The following is a 19,323-nucleotide window of genomic DNA, read 5'->3' as shown; positions in this document are numbered from 1 at the left end:
GGGAAGATATGGGCCTTATGGACCAAAGGAGGGGACAGACCAGCCCACAAGGGGGCTGGCGCACCCCTCCCTTGGTTGGCCGTCCCTATGGGAAGGAAAGGGGAGGGGTGGCCCTCCTGCCTTTCACTCCTCAGGAGAGAAAGGAAAGGGGGGGCCACCTCCTCCTTCCTTCCTCCCGCACTCCAAATAAGGAAGGGGGCGCCACTTGGGGAAGGACCCCAAGTAGGATTCGGCCTACTTGAGGCGCCTCCCGGCAGCCTCCCCTCTCACCCCACCTATATATATGTGGGAGGGGGCGCCTAGCACAACACAACATTGTCTTAGCCGTGTGCGGTGCACCCCTCCACCGTTTACTCCCCCAGTCATATTTTCGTAGTGCTTAGGCGAAGCCCTATGGAGATAGCTTCACCATCACCGTTGATACGTCCATTTTGCATCATGCTTTTATATCAATATTTATTGCATTATGGGCTGTTATTACACGTTATGTCACAATACTTATGCCTATTCTCTCTTATTTTACAAGGTTTGCATGAAGAGGGAGAATGCCGGCAGCTGGAATTCTGGGCTGGAAAAGGAGCAAATATTAGAGAGCTATTCTGCACAACTCCAACAGTCTTGAAAGTCCACGAAAGTCTTTTTTGGATTTAATAAAAAATACCATAGGGGGGCCACCCACCGTCCACGAGGGTGGGGGACGTGCCCTACCCCCCTGGGCACGCCCCCTGCCTCGTGGGCCCCCTGGCAGCCTTCCGGTGACGATCTTCTACTATATGAAGTCTTTTACCCTGGAAAAAATAAAAAGAAATCTTTCGCGACGAAACACCGCCGCCATGAGGTGGAACCTTGGCAGAACCAATCTAGGGCTCCGGCGGAGCTGTTCTGCCGGGGAAACTTCCCTCCGGGAGGGGGAAATCATCGCCATCGTCATCACCATCGATCCTCTCATTGGGAGAGGGTCAATCTCCATCAACATCTTCACCAGCACCATCTCCTCTCAAACCCTAGTTCATCTCTTGTATTCAATCTTTGTCCCAAAACCTCAGATTGGTACCTATGGGTTGCTAGTAGTGTTGATTACTCCTTATAGTTGATGCTAGTTGGTTTATTTGATGGAAGATCATATGTTCAGATCCTTAATGCATATTAATACCCCTCTGATTATGAACATGAATATGATTTTTGAGTAGTTACGTTTGTTCCTGAGGACATGGGAGAAGTCTTGCTATAAGTAGTCATGTGAATTTGGTATTCGTTCGATATTTTGATGAGATGTATGTTGTCTCTCCTCTAGTGGTGTTATGTGAACATCGACTACATGAAACTTCACCATTGTTTGGTCCTAGAGGAAGGCATTGGGAAGTAATAAGTAGATGATGGGTTTCTAGAGTGACAGAAGCTTAAACCCTAGTGTATGCGTTGCTTCGTAAGGGGCTGATTTGGATCCATATGTTTCTTGCTATGGTTAGGTTTACCTTAATACTTCTTTTGTAGTTGCGGATGCTTGCAATAGGGGATAATCATAATTGGGATGCTTGTCCAAGAAAGGAAGTACCCAAGCACCGATCCACCCACATATCAAAATATCAAAGAAACGAACATGAATCATATGAGCGTGATGAAACTAGTTTCACGATAATTCACATGTGTCCTCGGGAGCGCTTTTCTCTATATAAGAACTTGTCTAGGCTTGTCCTTTGCTACTAAAAGGATTGGGCCACCTTGCTGCACCTTATTTACTTTTGTTACTTGTTACCCGTTATGAATTACCTTATCACAAAACTATCTGTCACCGATAATTTCAGTGCTTGCAGAGAATACCTTACTGGAAACCGCTTGTCATTTCCTTCTGCTCCTCGTTGGGTTCGACACTCTTACTTATCAAAAGGACTACGATAGATCCCCTACACTTGTGGGTCATCAAGACTCTTTTCTGGCGCCGTTGCCGGGGAGTGAAGCGCCTTTGGTAAGTGAAACTTAGTAAAGAAAAATTTATATAGTGTGCTGAAATTTACTGTCACTTGTTACTATGGAACATAATCCTTTGAGGGGCTTGTTCGGGGTATCTTCATCCTGACCAGTAGAGCAAAGATTTGCTCCTCAACCTACTGAACCTACTGAAAATGTGTACTTTTAAATTCCTTCGGGTATGATAGAGAAACTACTAGCTAATCTCTTTAGAGGAGATGGAACATTACATCCCGATTTACACCTAATCTATGTGGATGAAGTTTGTGGATTATTTAAGCTTGTAGGTATGCCCGATGATGTTGTCAAGAAGGTCTTCCCTTTATCTTTGAAGGGAGAGGCATTGACATGGTTTAGGCTAAGTGATGATATGTGATCATGAAACTACAAACGATTGAAATTGGAATTTCATCAGAAGTTTTATCCTATGCATCTTGTTCATCGTGATCGTAATTATATATATAACTAGTCGCCAACCCGTGCACCTGCACGGGCTAGTACATTATTTACACATTTACGCAAACAATCACAAAGCAAATATTATATATTGGAAGTGAAATATGTAGGAATAATATATGATAAACTTGCATGTTTATTATTTCAAACCACTTGGTTTTTGCCCAACCGAAGGACTAAAAGGAAGTACATTCCTTCAAATAGTTCCTCATTCATAGTTTCTTAAATCAGTGCTCGTTTGAATGGTACTAAGTGAATTGCATCATTAAACACCTTTAGAATTGGCCAAGTTCTATGCCCAACCGACGTTTGCACATGATGTACTATTGTACTATAACATATTTCAGAACTTACTTTTTTCCATTGATATATCAATATGTTCTCCCCCTAGTAAAAAACAAAAGTAATATATTTTTAGGCATTTAAAAGTTATTTAGTTATATAAATGTCTAAAGTAGAGAATAATAATGTTTGAACCAAGGGGGTGTAAACCAATAAAAATCAGATCACTAATAGAGAAAGAACCTGTATTAAACCATAATTATTCAACGTAAATATGTTGAAGTTAAGGAGACATACATAGATAGATACACTGGATGATATGGCAATAGTCATAAATCTACATGTATCGACATACAACTGCATCATGAGTCCTCAAGATACAACAGTTCATAAATCTCAACCACCTTGCCATCTTGAGTGCTACTCGATCATCCATTGTTCTGCAATATATGTATTTGATGAAAAACTTGGTATATGTATGCAAATACAATGCATCAAAATAAGCAAATGCTAACAACAATATACACCTCGCATGTTATTCCATGATCCTTTTTCCTGCAATATAAATTTGATAAAGTCAAAAATTTAGAATAGAAATATATTGTGCACCAATAATACAGTATATATGTGGAAAGGTCTAGCCCAGGTCACCTGATAAAGCCAACTTTACCATTGGATACAGATTTAACATTCATGCATGTAGATAAGAGCCTGCAACATATTTATCCTCTAATATGTGAATGCATGGATGTAAGATAGGAAAACAGATTAAATGTAAAAATACGCATGCCTGTGCACATCATGAAGACCTTATCATGATGCAACAAACCAAATTGTATGTTAGGCACTAGGGAAATTACTCTTGGTAAGGAACAATAGCAGCCAGTTTAGTTGCCCTTTTTCATAAGCTGATGGTTGCCCCTCTAGATCCACCAAGTGATGTGCCGGAGAGGAACATGTCTACCGAGGAGCTTTTTGGGTGTCAACAACAACCTTTAGGAATAGCATCTTCTATAGAAGAGTTAAATAAGAAATAAGAAACTTCATAGATGTATGGTGTATAAAATTAAAAATAACAGGGACTTCCTTCTAACTTCAAGAGAAATTAATGTATAGTTAACTGTTCCGTTGTGGGCTATTGCATTTAAAAACATGGTGCGCATAAAATGGTAGCATAATGGAAGTGATCATTAATTAAGTTAAGAATATTACAAAATAATGTTTTACAAAAAAGGAGATTAGACAAAGGCTTCGACTTTGATTAATATTATGACCGTTGCTTCATGAAGCACCAGTCAGTCATGGAAAAGTGACAGCCCTCCTTTCATGTCAGACTTGCACTAAGAATATTCCAAACAGACCTCTGACTTCACTAAATACACTTATTGGTTTAATTCTTAAAGTTTTAGTCTTCATAGTATTTACAAAAATTAAATTAATAATGCAGAGAGAGTTTGAAGATTGTCACTTAAAACCTAAGATACTCTTACGGATAACGTAACTAACTCAGTTCAGAAAAAAGCTTGGAGTCACTCTTATTTGTGTGCTGGCTCGCTTGGGGCAAGGAATGTTTTTTTTGCAATAGAAAAATAGTTGTACATGCTTCACATTTATGGGGAAAAAAAAACAATAGTTCGTGCAATTTATTTCTGCTAATTCACTTGCATAAACTGTAAGAGCATAACTAAACATATACTGAAAACCTAAAACTTTCCGCATCAGATGCATAGACTGGTAATTAAATCCATTTTACTATATGGTCCTCAAATAGCGAAGCATCAGGCAAGGCCAGAAGATCATGATGTTTGTTTCTACTATCTCAGATCTCGCAAATTTAGAGGAATGTGCAACATACCATGAAGTAACTATTACCAAACATCAGCTATTCGTCGCTTCCATGGAGGATAATAATGTACGTACATCAGGGACAACTTTCAACATGATGGAAAAACACAAAATTTGTCCAGCCCAATTACATCAACATGTAGTGCACGTGCAACAAATCTAGCTTTATAAAGTTTTGCTTGCAAAATCTATGTTGTGTCCACGATATCAGAGATAATATTAATATGATTAAATGTTAACTGCAACATGGAACTCAAGATACATACTTGCTTGCCTTCAGAGTGGGCGCATCAGTAGTAGGCGATGAATGTCCATGGTGTGAATAGATGCGCCATCGGCCCATCGCAACTCTTTCCCTCAGGATCTTTATAGTCTCATGGATGTTGCCATGGCGGCACCTGTCACATAGACTTTAATCAGAAAAATAATAATGTCTTTTGTAGTTTAGGAAAAGTTTATGTGTGTGTGTGTGCGTGTGCGTGTGTGCGTGTGTGTGTGTGTATAAACAATTAGGCCGTTATAAACAGGGTAAAAATATATTGCCTTGGTGTTGTTTCCTGAGAGGAAATAACTATGGGAAGTACTACAATATGCAAAAGTGGAATATCAGTTGAACTGACAAATACTCAATGGGTGCCTTGGTGTTGTTTCCTCAGAGGAAAAAATTGTAGTAAGCAGCAATAATTGTGTATAGTAAGCCTATCATAAAATTAACATTTATGATGTGAATCAGTAGATGCATAATTGGAGATATGCTCAGAGAAGGCAGCTCCAGGAGGATCTTACTGGGTGTCAGCATCAACTTTCAACAATAGTATCTAGACCAGTGCAGTTCATAAATTGAACAACAAACTTTATATATCTATGGTGAACAGAATTATAATCAGCACGAAACACTTTCTGATAGTCTACCTTCTAACAACAACCAAAAATGATACACACCATGCAAATGGCAAACAACGAATCAAAAAGTGAGACTTGATTGATACCTCAAGGTTGCTTCATGAAATGTTTTTTCAGTCTTCAAAAACGAATGTGCATCCTTTCATGTTTGACCAACAATTTTGGATATCATTGAACTCACCACCAGTTCAATTCTCTAACGGTCTTCAGAACTATTAAAAAAGGTTAAAAGTTACACATTGACTTTTCAATCCAAGATAACCTTCTGAAGCTTAAGAAAAAGGTAATCACAACATGTTCCAGTGAAATGCTTTTGTAAAAATAGCTTGGAATTATTATGACTCGTGATATTTAGTGTGCTTGTTCGCCTTGTCATACAGTGTCCGTTCATTCCGCTAGCTGATGAATAATAGGAAATTTATTGTGAAATGCTTCACGCATGTAAAAACTAATGCTCGATACAGTTTTTCATTCTGTGAATCGTGTGCACAGTCCATGACATAGTTGAAATTAAAAGCCTAAACACTTTCTAGGTAGCTCGTAATAAGACTAATCTATGGCTGGAAACTGAATCACATTGAATGCTAACTCGTCAATACAGAATTGTTTGTAGGGAAGAAGAGAATATCTCAGACTGAATCGCAAAAGAAAAAAGAATATATCAGACTGTTTTCTCTACCAGATTAGATGTCACAAATTTTGATGAGTATGTAAAATATAGCAGAATGGATATCCTGAAGTAATTGTTATCAATCATCGTATATATCAGTTGTCCGGTGCATACTATATATGTGTTAAGGAAAAAAAATCTGTTGTAATAAAAATTGATGGAAGATCTCATAAATAGCAATGGACCTATTAGAGATATATTATGCAATGCACTTTGCACAAATCTGGCTTACAAATCAAAGAAATAGCACTAACAGATAGATACTTCCCTATTGAGTTGATATAGAGGCGACCGTCACCAAAAAACAAAATGGTTTTAAAATATGAACAGTTGGGTCAGCAGCAATATTACCTCAAACTTGAAATCCTCGTTGAACAAATTTGGCTTGGCATCCTCGTTCTCTGTACACATTACCTAAAACATGGATGGATCAAAGACTGGAGCTAGGTAGGGGAGAGAAAGGTCCACTTTGCATAGGTTAGTGTTGTACTGGAAGGAGTACTATTGGATCACCGCCTTCTGCTGAAGCTCCTCTGATGTCTCAGCCACGACCCATGCGTGCTGCTCGAGGCAGGGCGCGCTGCAGCCCTGCAGGCGCTCCGCAAGGCGGTTGCTCTGCTCGCACCACATGGGCGCCGCCACATGCACGGCTCCGTCATTCCTACCGCCATCGACGGTGAGAGGCGCAAGGGTGCTGGATCTTTCAGCGGGCGGCCAAGCTAAGATTTGGCGACGACGGCTACCAGCAAGACCGATTCGAGCCGAGGACTGATGGCTCGAGAGCAGGCAATGGAGGAGGGTGTGGATCCAGTTGGGGCGGCGTCGTTCCGCATGCCGCCGGCGTCCTGGTCTCCCTGTGGAGGCAAGGCAGAGAAAGGTGAGATAAGAGCAGGGAAGGACGGGAAAAGTCAAAGCACGGCGGCTGCTTCTCGATGGTAAGCTCGCCCAGATGCGACGGGTTCTCCGGCATCGCACCGGACGCGGAGGAGTCGAGGTGGCGGCGGGGTTCGCAAGCTCCGGCGGCGCGGCTGCTCGGGGCCGAAGGAAAGAAGATATGGATTTTTCCCTTTTGTTTTTATGGAAGGATACGGAGGGAGTATATGAGCAGGTTGAGTTTTTTTTTGCCGTGAAAGAGATAAAGATTGCTTCAGTTTTTCTTTGAAATTTAAAGATTTGTTTTTTGGGAATAATCGATTGGATTAGTAATAGTATAACCGTGTTTTAGATGGATTCCTTATTACAACCGATGCAAAAAAATCATGGGCTTTGATGTGTTTTTTTTTTGCAACGGAGCAAAATTTTAACTAAATGTACGCCGTAATAATTTGGTCCCACCAGATTAACGGCTCATAATTTCTAATTAACGTGGTAATTTCTTGGGAGTCTGTGATTAGTATAGTATAGATAGATAGATAGATAGATAGATAGATAGATAGATATAGATAGATATAGAAGTATAGGTATAGATAGATAGATAGATAGATAGATAGATAGATAGATATAGATAGATAGATATAGATTTTTGGCCTCGCGAAGGGGAAAGCATTGCTCAAGCTTGAGGGAGGCTTAAGTTAATGTTATATTCATGCCCCAATCATGAGCTCTCAAGAGAAATGATTATTCAAAAAATTTATGCTCGGCTTTCTTTCAATAATCGCTCCATGCTCGATACTTCTTGTACTGGTTCTTTTATGATGAAGACTATTGAATTCAGATGGGATTTATTAAAAAGAATTAAACGCAACTCTGAAGATTGGGATCTCGATGAAGGTAAGGAGTCATGTGTCGGTGTACTAGAGTAGGGGTACCCTAGTATCCCGAACTTGTGCACGGGCAGTTGCAGCCACCCGCGGCAAGGCTTGCCGGGTGACCGCCAAGGTCCTCCGCGGTTCCTGTGGAGCCATTCAAGAACAAAGTATCTAAGCCAAGGAGACAAGGCCCCGGCAAGAGGAGCTTGTCGGGAAGGCCAACCAAGTCATAAGAGCAAAGTATCCAAGCCAAGGAGACAGGGCCCCGGCAAGAGGAGCTTGCCGGGAAGGCCCACCAAGGCATCTCAAGGAGTTTGCCGCGACGCGCCACGCGTCCCGGCAAGGCCCGGGGAGCGACAAGCCTCCGGACGAGACAAGACAACGACCGCAGCAAGGCACTTGCCGCGGCATGCTACCACCCTGTATCTACGCTCCAGCACATCCACCAACGTGTCGCCCTGGGGCCTTTCCAGGCGCGCGTGGCGAGAGGCTGTGCAGCCAGCGGTGCGCGATGGCAAGCGGCGCTGACAAGAGCGGTGGCGCCCCTGACGGTCCCTTTCTTTACTGTTTTGGGCGACATAGACGGGCATTTAATGCCTTTGTCCCCTGCCGTCAGGGTTAGGTAGGAAGCACTGTACAGGTAGCTGTACCAACCGCAAGTCTTTTTCCATTTTTACCCTTGTCTACGTTGCCACCTGTCGGTGACCCCTTGAGCATATAAAAGGAGGCCCATGCGCAACGTAGAGGGGTGGGGGGGGAGGTTCGAAGCCAGAAAACACTCACGCTCGGTCTCGTTGGCAGCTAGAGTGTACTATAGCACTCAGCGCTCCCGAGCAATAACTCAATACAATCAGACATGCAGCAGTAGGAGTATTATCTCTCCGGAGAGCTCCGAAGCTGGGTAAACCGCTCGTGTGCTTCGCCTCGATCTGCTCTTCGTGCGATCTCCGCCCCCCGCCGAACCGAAAGGGGCTCGGTCCACCGGTCCCATAGGTGTTCGTGGATCAGTTTCCCCGACATCTTTGGCGCGCCAGGTAGGGGGGCGTCGAGACTGTGTGAACCTGATCCGGCGTTCACACGGGCTAGATCTTCATTTTCTTCATCGACATGCCACCGAAGAAGAAGGCTTCGGAGGCAGCTGTTCCATCCGCGTCGATCCCACCACCACCGGAGCGAGCGGGTGGTGGGGTAGACGCCGGCGGAAGAACGGACGCCGACGAGGGAGCGCACAGTGATGCCAGGTCCAAGGACAAGGCTGCGCAGACCTCGGCATCCGTACATGTTCCGCGCCCATCTCAGGAGGCGCAGGACCGACAGCGTCATGGTATTCGCAGCACCATACGTTTGTTGGACCAAGATCGAGCTGGTGGATCTTGGGGTGCTCAAGACCAGCATGCACGCCAACGTGCTGGCATGAGCGAGGCACGGTCGCCTGGACGGGATACTGCTCCTTCTAACATAGTTAGAAGTTCGAGCACATCCCGCTCCTCGCACCGTTCGCCACTACCGCCCACCACTCCAGCAGAAGCTTTGGCGCGAGCTCAACTGCTCCTGGATTACCCTCCAACGGCGGACAAGACCGATCAATGGAGGGCCACCATTCAGAGTCTCATCGGCTTCGCCAACGGCGACACTCCGCGACCACCGAGTGCGTCGCTGCCGCGGCAGGACCGCCAGGCGCGAGCCGATGGCGACGGAACCGGTGGGGGTGCGACCACTATGCACTCTCCACCCCGAAGGCCAAGATCGCTGACTCGCCGGGTCCACCTCGACAGCGACTCCACCGCATCATCGGATCCACGAGCTCGTCGCGATCAACGCCAAGTTCTTCGCGAACGACAGCAACTAGACGCTCGTACTCGCATCGAGCGCCGAAGAGAAGCGCGGCGTCAATCTGACCAGCGCGCTGGGCCCTCTGTCGACATGCATGCGCCAGGGGAACCAGGCGACTTGCCGTACGCGGTAGGTTGCCCTGCGTTCACTCGTGAGCTGCGGCAAGTCCAATGGCCCAGCAAGAAGAATTTCAAGCCAGACGTACTAGAGAAGTATGACGGCAAGACGCATCCGTCGGAGTTCCTTAGCATCTACACCATCGCGGTGCAAGCTGCCGGGGGACGGGACGACAAGATCTTGCCAACTACTTCCCACTGGTGCTCAAGCCCAACGTTAGATCCTGGCTCATGCATTTGCCGGACAACTCCATATCCTCTTGGGCCGATCTATGCCATCAGTTTGTCGGCGCCTTTACAGGCGGCCACAAGCCTCCTGGCCAAGAAAGCGACCTTCATCTGCTCGCCCAGAGGGAAGGAGAGCCCCTGCGCAAGTACATTCAAAGATTCAGCTGCGTACAGCACAACATCCCAGATGTCCACCCTGCCGCGGTAATCAGCGCGTTTCATCAGAACATGCGGAACCGCAGGATGCGGGAGGAGATGGCGATGTGCAAGATCAGAGACGTCAGTGAGCTATATGCCCTGGCCGACAAGTGTGCACGTGCTGAGAAAGGGAGGAAACTCCCCGGAGAGAATACAGAAGCAGGAGGATCTGACAGTGAGGAGGCCGCCCCGGCAAAGAAAAACCGGCGGTGGAACAACGGGAAGAAGAAAGGCAAAGATGTGCTAGTCGTTGAGCAGTCCGGCAATGGAGGTGGCGCCAAGAAAGCCAAGGCTGGTAGCTCCGGCGGTAACAACTGCCAGGCTGTGGCGGTCGCCGACAAGCAGGACGGCACCAACAAGTAGTACTGCAAGATCCACCGCACCAAGGGCCATGACCTCCAGAGCTGCAAGAAGGTCGAGCAGCTTGTGGAACAACAAAAGGATGAATACGAGCAGCGCGACAAGGAGAAAGACCAGGAAGGTGCTGGAGGAGCCGGCAAGAAGCGTCCCGGCCGAGGGGGACGCCGCGGCAAGGCCAAGCAGCGGCAAGGAGACAGACCTCCCCGCGGCCGCGACAAGGATGAAGATGACGACGACGAAGACATGGACGACGACGAGACCGATGAGCAGGAGTTCCAGAAAGCCACAGAGGTCCTGTGCGTTGACGGCGGTGCTTCTCTGCATACGTCACACCGCCAGCTCAAGCAGTGGGTGCGGTAAGTCAATGCAGCGGAACCACCCGTCGAGTCACGCAGGCCTCTGAAATGGTCCAGCACGCCTATCATCTTTGATATTGAGGACCACCCTAATCGCATAACTGCGGTCGGGTGCTTGCCGATGTTGGTTTCACCAACGATCCGCAACCTCAAGGGCACTAAGATGCTAGTTGACGGCGGGGCCGGCTTGAACTTGATCTCCTCCGCGGTACTCCAGAAACTCCAGATCCCTGATAGCGAGCTCGAAGAGACCGGCATGTTCCAAGGAATCAATCCGGGAAGGAGCAAGCCGAAGGGAAAGATCACGTTGCCGGTGACATTTGGCAGCGAGTTGAACTTCAGAACTGAGAGGGTCATTTTTGACGTCACTGACTTTCCATTGCCTTACAATGGGATACTCGGCCGTCCAGCACTCGCCAAATTTATGGCAGCCTCTCACTATGCATACAACGTGTTGAAGATGCCAGGCCCGATAAGTGTCATCTCTGTCCCTAGCGACAAGAAGGATGCCCTTATCTGCGCCGACAAGATCTACCGGGAAGCAGCAGCCGAAGTGGATCGCAAACCACTTACCGTTGAAGCTCCCGGGGCGAAGAAGAAGACCAAGTCCGGTAAGAGTTCTGATGCCCACTCCGGCAAGCGCACCTCTTCAGAGTGCTGCGCTACCGTCGAGGACGCACCATCGAGCTCCACCGGCAAGTGTAAGAAGGCAATGGCAGCTCCACCAGAGACCAAGAAGGTGTCCGCCAAGGAGGACGGCACTGGTGGTACTTTCACCATCAGTGCCACTCTCGACCTTAAATAGGAAAGCGCACTCGTTGCTTTCCTGCGGGCGAACATCGACGTGTTTGCATGGCAACCGTCTGACATCCCCGGTGTTCCCAGGAAAGTAATCGAGCACCACCTGGCCGTCTGTCCTCATGCGCGGCCCGTCAAGCAGAAAGTCAGGAAACAGGCAGTGGAGCGCCAAGAATTCATCGCAGAAGAAATCAAGAAATTGGAAGCAGCAGGCCTTGTCAGAGGAGTGCTCCATCCTACGTGGTTGGCCAATCCTGTTGTTGTGCGCAAAGCCAACGGGAAATGGAGGCTTTGTATCGACTTTACCGATGTCAATAAAGCTTGTCCCAAAGACCCATTTCCCTTGCCGCGCATCGACCAGATTGTTGACTCCACGGCCGGATGTGACTTGCTTTCATTTCTTGATGCATACTCAGGATACCATCAGATCTTCAGGGCAGAAGAGGATGAAGAGAAGACCGCATTCATTACCCCATGTGGCACATACTATTTTGTACGGATGCCTTTCGGTTTAAAGAATGCTGGTTCAACATTTGCAAGGGTAGTCCATCCCGCTTTTGAGCCGTAAATGCACAGAAATGTGGAAGCCTACATGGATGACATAGTGGTCAAGAGCAAGGACAAGGGGACTCTGATTCAAGATTTAGATGAAACCTTTGCAAATCTGCGCAAGATCAACCTCAAGCTTAACCCCGAGAAGTGTGTGTTTGGAGTCCCCTCCGGCAAGCTTCTCGGGTTCTTCGTGTCTCAGCGGGGAATTGAAGCCAATCCCGACAAGATCAAGGCCATCGAGCAGATTGAAGCACCAAAGCACGTCAAGGATGTACGAAGACTTGCCGGTTGCGTAGCTGCTCTCAGCAGGTTTATCTCTAGGTCTGCTGAGCGCGCCCTACCATTTTTCAAAATATTGAAAAAGGCAGGTCCAATGAAATGGACTCCAGAAGCGGAGGCTGCGCTGCAGGACTTGAAGAGATACCTGTCCTCCACTCCAATACTTGTCGCACCTAAGCCACAAGAGAAGTTGTTGCTATATATAGCGGCAACCAATCAAGTGGTTAGTGCTGCGTTAGTAGCAGAGAGGGAGGCGGATGATGAGTCAGCAACCACGGCAGATGCATCCAGCGACAAGCAGGGGGCTTCACCGGCAAGCTCTGGTCCCGACAAAGATGGATCTGCGCAGGCGCATGGGAAGATGCAGAAAAGAATGGTGCAGCGCCCAGTTTACTTTGTCAGTTCCCTGTTGCAGGGGGCTAGGTCAAGGTACTCTAGTGTGCAGAAATTGCTTTTTGGCCTTCTCATGGCCTCGAGAAAGCTGCGCCATTACTTCCAAGCACATGAGATCACAGTCATCACTCGTTTTCCGCTGAAGAGGATACTGCAAAATCCAGAAGCAACAGGCAGGATTGTCGAGTGGGCACTGGAACTGTCAAGCTTTGGCCTCAAGTTTGAGAGCACTTCAACTATCCAAAGCAGAGCGTTCACAGAGTTCATAGAAGAATGGACGCCGACACCAGATGAAGAAATTCCGGAGACAAGCATCCCCGTCAAGGAAGCAAGCAAGGAGTGGCTGATGTACTTTGATGGTGCCTTTTCGCTGCAAGGCGCCGGTGCGGGCGTGCTGCTTGTCGCGCCCACCGGAGAACACCTCAAGTACGTAGTCCAAATGCACTTTCCCAAGGAGCAAGCAACGAACAATACCGCAGAGTATGAAGGCTTGCTTGCCGGTCTCAGGATCGCGGCAGACCTTGGGATTAAGAAGCTCATTGTCAGGGGTGACTCACAGCTTGTCGTCCGCCAAGTGAACAAGAATTATCAGAGTCCGTTGATGGAAGCTTACGTTGATGAAGTGAGAAAGCTAGAAGAGCACTTTGACGGCCTACAGATGGAACATGTTCCAAGAGCTCAGAATGACATTGCTGATGGCCTGTCGAAGTGCGCCGCACTTAAGTTACCTGTGGAACCAGGGATCTTTGTGCTCAAGCTGACTCAACCGTCTGTAACACCGTCAACTGGACAGAGCAAGAAGAGGAAGTTGATTTTTGGCGACTATTTTCCGGCAGAGCTCCCCGAAGCCGCCGCCAGAAGGTCCCCAAGATCGACGCCAAGTGTGCTGAGGAGCAGTTTGCTCCGGCGAGCCTTAGGGTTTGTTCCGTTGAAGTAGACGCTCCCGACAAGTTTTGCTCCGGCAAGCTTGCCGGGGAACGTCAAGCTCCGGCTGAGCCGCAGGTTCTCGCCGTAGAAGCGGATGTTCCCGCAGCAGCACATGTGCCTTTAGTCCTTGTTGTCGAGCAGCAAGCTCCGACATGGGCACAGCAGATTGTCCGTTTCCTTCAGACAGGAGAACTTCCCGAAGAGCAAGAAGAAGCGGAAAAAGTAGCCCGGCAGTAAAGTATGTACCAGTTTGTCGACAGCACACTGTATAGAAAAAGACTCAACGGTGTAAAATTGAAGTGTATTCACCGAGAAGATGGACAAAAGCTGTTGGCAGAGATACATGGAGGCATATGTGGTCACCACATTGGCGCAAGAGCACTTGCCGGCAAAGCGTTCCGGCAAGGTTTCTTTTGGCCGACAACCCTCCAGGATGCAACTGCACAAGTAACCAAGTGTGAAGCGTGCCAGTTCCATTCCAAGCAGATACACCAGCCAGCTCAAGCTCTCCAGACGATCCCTTTATCCTGGCCATTTTCGGTCTGGGGGCTCGATATCCTTGGCCCTTTTCCCTGAGCTGTCGGGGGCTTTGAGTACTTGTATGTTGCAATCGACAAGTTCACAAAGTGGCCAGAAGTGGAACCAGTGAGGAGGTGACAGCACAGTCAACAGTCAAGTTCTTCAGGTCGATTGTTTGCCGTTTCGGGATCCCTAACAGGATCATTACCGACAACGGCACACAATTCACGAGTCGCACCTTCATGCAGTACGTCCAAGATCTTGGCGCCAAGGTCTGCTTCGCTTCTGTTGCTCATCCGAGAAGCAACGGTCAAGCGGAGAGGGCAAATGCTGAAGTGCTGCTCGGGCTCAAGACCAGGACTTTCGACAGGCTGCACAAGTGCGGAAAGAACTAGATTGAGGAGCTGCCAGTGGTTCTTTGGTCGGTCAGAACGACGCCAAATCGAGCCACTGGCCAGACACCTTTCGCTCTAGTCTATGGAGCAGAGGCAGTTCTCCCCACGGAACTCGTATACGGGTCACCTCGAGTGCTCGCTTATGACGAGCTTGAGCAAGAGCAGCTGCGACAAGACGACGCGCTGCTCCTTGAGGAGGACCATCTTCAGGCTGCTGTATGAGCTGCTCGATACCAGCAAGCTTTGCGCCACTACCATAGCCGCAAAGTTAACGCCAGAAGTCTCGAGGAAGGCGACCTTGTTCTTCGGCGCGTTCAGTCCGCCAAGAATTCCAACAAGTTGACGCCGAAGTGGGAAGGACCTTACCGGGTGAAACGAGTTACTAGGCCTGGCGCTGTCCGCCTTGAGACCGAAGATGGCATTCCGGTGAGCAACTCCTGGAACATTGAGCATCTTCGTAAGTTTTACCCGTAAGGCGTGGTTGCCGGAACCTGTTCCGGCAACCACCTTTTGTACAAGTCTTGCGGATGTTGCATGTAATCCTTTGTACAAAGCCGGGCGCAGATCCCGTGCATAAGTAAAACTCATGTGCTCTGCACATCTTGTCAATTTCATGCTTTCTATATTTCTTTGCATGCATGTATCTGACACTTTGTGCAGCACATACCCCCGGTAAGCAATAGCGAGCCGTAAGGCTTCATATCATTATTTTCTCTGCTTTCTCTTTCTCAAAGGAAGGAAGTTCCCTCGCGCACAAGTTTTCCGGGGGGGAAACGAGATAATGGTGTGGACTAGGCATCGTTCAAGGAAGTGTTCGCCTTACCGGAAAGAAAACGACAGAAAAGCTAAGTTGCCAAAGTTTGAGTAATCGGTTAAAATTTTTAGGTTATCTTCCTCGAACAACCTTGCTTTGTATGGAAAACCTGTGCGCGGAGGAACCAACTCGTAGCTAGTTGCGCCCTTACTTTGTTTCGAGTCCGCTCAACAACTTAAGTGAGATGCGACTAGTTGCGACAAGGTTTCTTGTCGGCAGCGGCACAGCCAGCAGGCTGCTGACGTTCCGCACTCAGCGCTCGCGGCAAGGGTGCCTATGCCGACAAGTTCCCTAAAAGCGTAGGGTAAAAACGTACAAAGGAAGGAATCGAGTAAAGGAAATAACATAGAAATTGATATCCAAAATAGAGTCATATTACAAGATAACTTGTCGCGGCTCTAACAGATTGTTTTCATGACATGACCAGCAGCGACAAGGAAAAGAGAAAATGGGCAGCCTAATCTACGCGATCGCCCTCAACCCTCTTGATCCCGCTCACCTTGTCCACAATGGGTGCGACAAGGGCCTTGAGCACTTCCAGATCGGCGTCCGGCGGCAAGGACCTGAGGACGTTGATGAGGTTGAGGCCTGGATTGCGAAAGGCCACCTTCACCAGCACCTTCTGGAGAGCCCCTGCGCAGATCTTGCGCGACTCGTCGGCCAGCTACTTTGGGATCTTCTCCCGGAGTCGCTGGAGGGCCGTCACCACGCCTTCGAAGAACAAGCTGAGCTTGGCGCTGGGTTGGAGGTGATCATCGGAGGAGTACCCGAAATCCTCCATCCCCAGCTGCGCCAGCTCCTTGTCGATGGCCGCGGCAGCATCCACAAGACCCTCGGTCCAATGCTCCACGGTCTCCCTGAAGGTGTCCTGGGCGGCAGCAGCATTCACCAGCAGCGCCTCATCGGCCTTGATCTTCTCCGACAAGGCCACCTCCCGCTCCGTGGCGCCGTCCAGCGTCTGAGTCAACGTGTTCAGCTTCAACTCGAGATCGGCATTGGAATCCTTGGCGGCGTTGAGCTCCTTGCTCCTCTCAGCGAGAAGACCCTGTAGCTCACCATGAGCAGCAGCATCCTTCTCGCGCTCACGCTTGAGCGCGGCAAGCTCCTCGCCGCTCGCCCTGAGATCGGCTTCCAGCTGCGCCACCTTCGTCTCCAGCTCCTTCATGGCGGCCTCGGCAGCTGCGGCAGCATCCTTTGCCTCCTTGAGAGCTCCGCCAATTGCTTGCTCGCGCGCGGCGAGCTCCTCCTCGTGGCTGTCAAGATTGACCTTGCGCTGCGCCAACTCTCCTTCCTGCGCAAATAGATTTTCGACGACAAGCCGTTGCTTCTCTTCAGCTTCAGCCTTCTCGAGGAGGAAGGCTTTTCGCTCCTCGAGAAGTTGCTCCCGCTCCTCCGCCAAGGACTGGAAAGCTTCCTCCCTAAGGCCCCGAAGCTCCTCCGCGCGCTTCTCAATGTCAACTCCCGCCTTCGCGACAAGTGCTTCGCGGGACACCAGCTTGGCTTGTCGGGCGCGGTAGAGTGACAACAGCTTCCGCAGTAGCCGCTCCTCCTCAGGCTCGTCGCTGCTGCTGCTTGGCGCGTCAACCAGCTTCAACCCAATGGAGGCAAGTACTTCTCCGTCTAGCATCTCTCCTTCGACCGGCGCCCTGGAGCTTGAAGCCCAGGGGAGCTTGATGAAGATGCCGTCGCCGGCCTTCAGATAGGCGCCTGGCTGGGGCTCTTCGGAGCCTGGCGCTGCAGCAGCGGCGGAGGGATCAGCGGTCGGCGTAGCGCCTGGCGCTCCTGCGGCCTCAGGGCCGTCAGTGCGATCGCCGGATCCCTCGCCGGCTTCTGCGGCGGCAGCCTTGGCGGCCTCTCCGCCGGCAGGATCATCAGCGCCGGCCTCTCCTTCGGTGGTGACGGCGTCGTCGGCATTACTGCGCGCGTTCTCCTTGCCGGCGGCCTCGGTTTCCATCGACTCCGTGGCAGATGGATCTGGCGAACGGAAAAAGGGAGAGAAATCAAGCGAACATTCAAAAAAGAAAATCAGAAGAAGAAGAACTCAAGGGAAGTTCTCAGGAAAAAGGATTACCTGTGCTAGGATCTGCGGTTGTGGCATTAATCACCGGAGGATCGCTGGTGTTGTCCCTTGCCGGAGAACTACCCCTTGCCGGAGAATTTTCCCTTGCCGGAGAACGCTCCCTTGCCGGGGAATCCTCCCTTGGCGGTGTAGTGGAAGCAGATAGCATTTCGGGAGCGGCCTCCGGGCCCTCCTGGTGAGGCTGCTCTGCTCCTGCACAAACCAGCAATCAGATATCAGCAAAGAAGGAGCACCCATGCGCGCCCGAAAGCAGGAAATGAACAATACACTTACGCTGGGGGCTGCTTGGAGGAAGGGTTGCCGGGTCCGGCAAGGTGGTCTCGGACATGTCCCCTGCCGTCACAGCGGGATCGTCCTCGATGACAATCACCGAGGCCTTGGCTCTCTTCGCCGCTCTCTGGGCCAGCGTCCTGAAAAGGAATAGGTTCAGAGTAAAAGCAAGTCAGATACAAGACAAAGCAACAGAATTGAAGAGTTGCAAGAACAGCAAAGAATCTTACTCTTCTTCTTCCTCGTCGGAGCTGAGCGCGGAGAGATCGAAGTCCGGCTCGCCTCCAGTGCGACGAGGCGGAGGAGTAGTTTCCCTTGCCCGCTTGGCAGGGGCAGTAGCGGTGGACCGGGAAGACCCTGCCCCAGTTGCCGCAGCGGCGTGAGGCGCTCCCGCGGCAACTGTGCTTGCCGCGGTAGAGCGTGTCGCACGGCTCGGCGGCTGTTGGCCCGTCTGCCGCTCCGCTACGTCCCGGGCCTTGCGGAGGCGCCTTCTTGGTGGAGCTGGGGGCTCTACTTGTGATGAGCTGCCTGAAGGTTCGAGCCCGACAAGCTCTCCCTCGCCGGGCTCGCTCGGCTCCTCTTCGGGCCCGACAAGTTCTTCCTCGCCGTCGAACTCTTCGCGCTCGGCAAGGCTTGCCGCCTCTGCTGCCTCTGCCTCCTCCATGGTGAATCCGAACTCACCCGTGGCAACGGCTGCTGCCACCTCTTCCAGCCTTGTGGTGATGCGCCGCATCTCATTATTGGTGGTGTCGCGGGTGAGGCTCTTCTGTTCATCGGGGCGGATCGGCACTTCTACCAGGCCGTCAAAGAAATCCCGCACGACGTCGTCTGCGGGCTCTTGCCAAGTCGGGACGATTCCGTGCGAGTCGCACAGCGGCATCATTGCGCGGATGCGGTCGAGCGAAGAGTTGCTGCACAACGGAACCACATCCCTCGGCAACACGAATGGATGTTGAGGATCGCGCTTGAACAGCTCCAGGAGCATCGCATCCAGCTCCAGGACGGTGAAGTTGAAGTTGAGGCCCGGGCGCAGCCTCATGATATCCGCCGAGTTCTGGAACTCCCAGGCGGGTCTCCTCCTCTCCTGCAAGGGGGCGATGCGGCGGCGGAGAAAGTCTGCACCAACGGCGCCTACGGTGAGCCCGGCAAGCCCGAGGCGAAGAATCCGGGTGACGGCAATCTGCAGCCTGTCGTCTTCCAGGGCCACGTTGCTCCAATCATTGCCGCGCACTATTGGGGCTTGGCGCAGGGCAGTAAATGGCTGCGGGTTCTCTTCGACGATCCAGCACCACTCTGCTCTCCATTCCTCCCACTTGCTGCGGACCTCTCCCTC

General features: G+C 49.8%; 1 long non-coding RNA gene across 5 annotated transcripts; it reads right to left on the bottom strand.

Annotated features, from left to right (window-relative positions):
- Positions 1 to 2,934: 2,934 nt before the first annotated feature.
- LOC119295213 lies at positions 2,935 to 7,191 on the bottom strand. Of its 5 annotated transcripts, XR_005143818.1 has the most exons (8): positions 6,615 to 7,177; positions 6,476 to 6,538; positions 5,541 to 5,666; positions 4,818 to 4,949; positions 3,567 to 3,717; positions 3,358 to 3,417; positions 3,234 to 3,261; positions 2,935 to 3,146 (listed from the first exon to the last, which is right to left on the bottom strand). It is a non-coding gene; the product is annotated as an uncharacterized LOC119295213 (long non-coding RNA). The 5 variants fall into 5 exon arrangements; XR_005143817.1 differs by having other exon boundaries at positions 3,358 to 3,717; XR_005143816.1 differs by having other exon boundaries at positions 2,935 to 3,717; positions 6,615 to 6,978; positions 7,100 to 7,191.
- Positions 7,192 to 19,323: the final 12,132 nt, after the last annotated feature.

Source organism: Triticum dicoccoides, chromosome 4B (assembly GCF_002162155.2).
Source record: "Triticum dicoccoides isolate Atlit2015 ecotype Zavitan chromosome 4B, WEW_v2.0, whole genome shotgun sequence".
NCBI classification, from domain to species: Eukaryota; Viridiplantae; Streptophyta; class Magnoliopsida; order Poales; family Poaceae; genus Triticum; species Triticum dicoccoides.
Note: the sequence above shows the minus strand (reverse complement) of the source record. Positions and strands in the feature narration are given on the sequence as shown.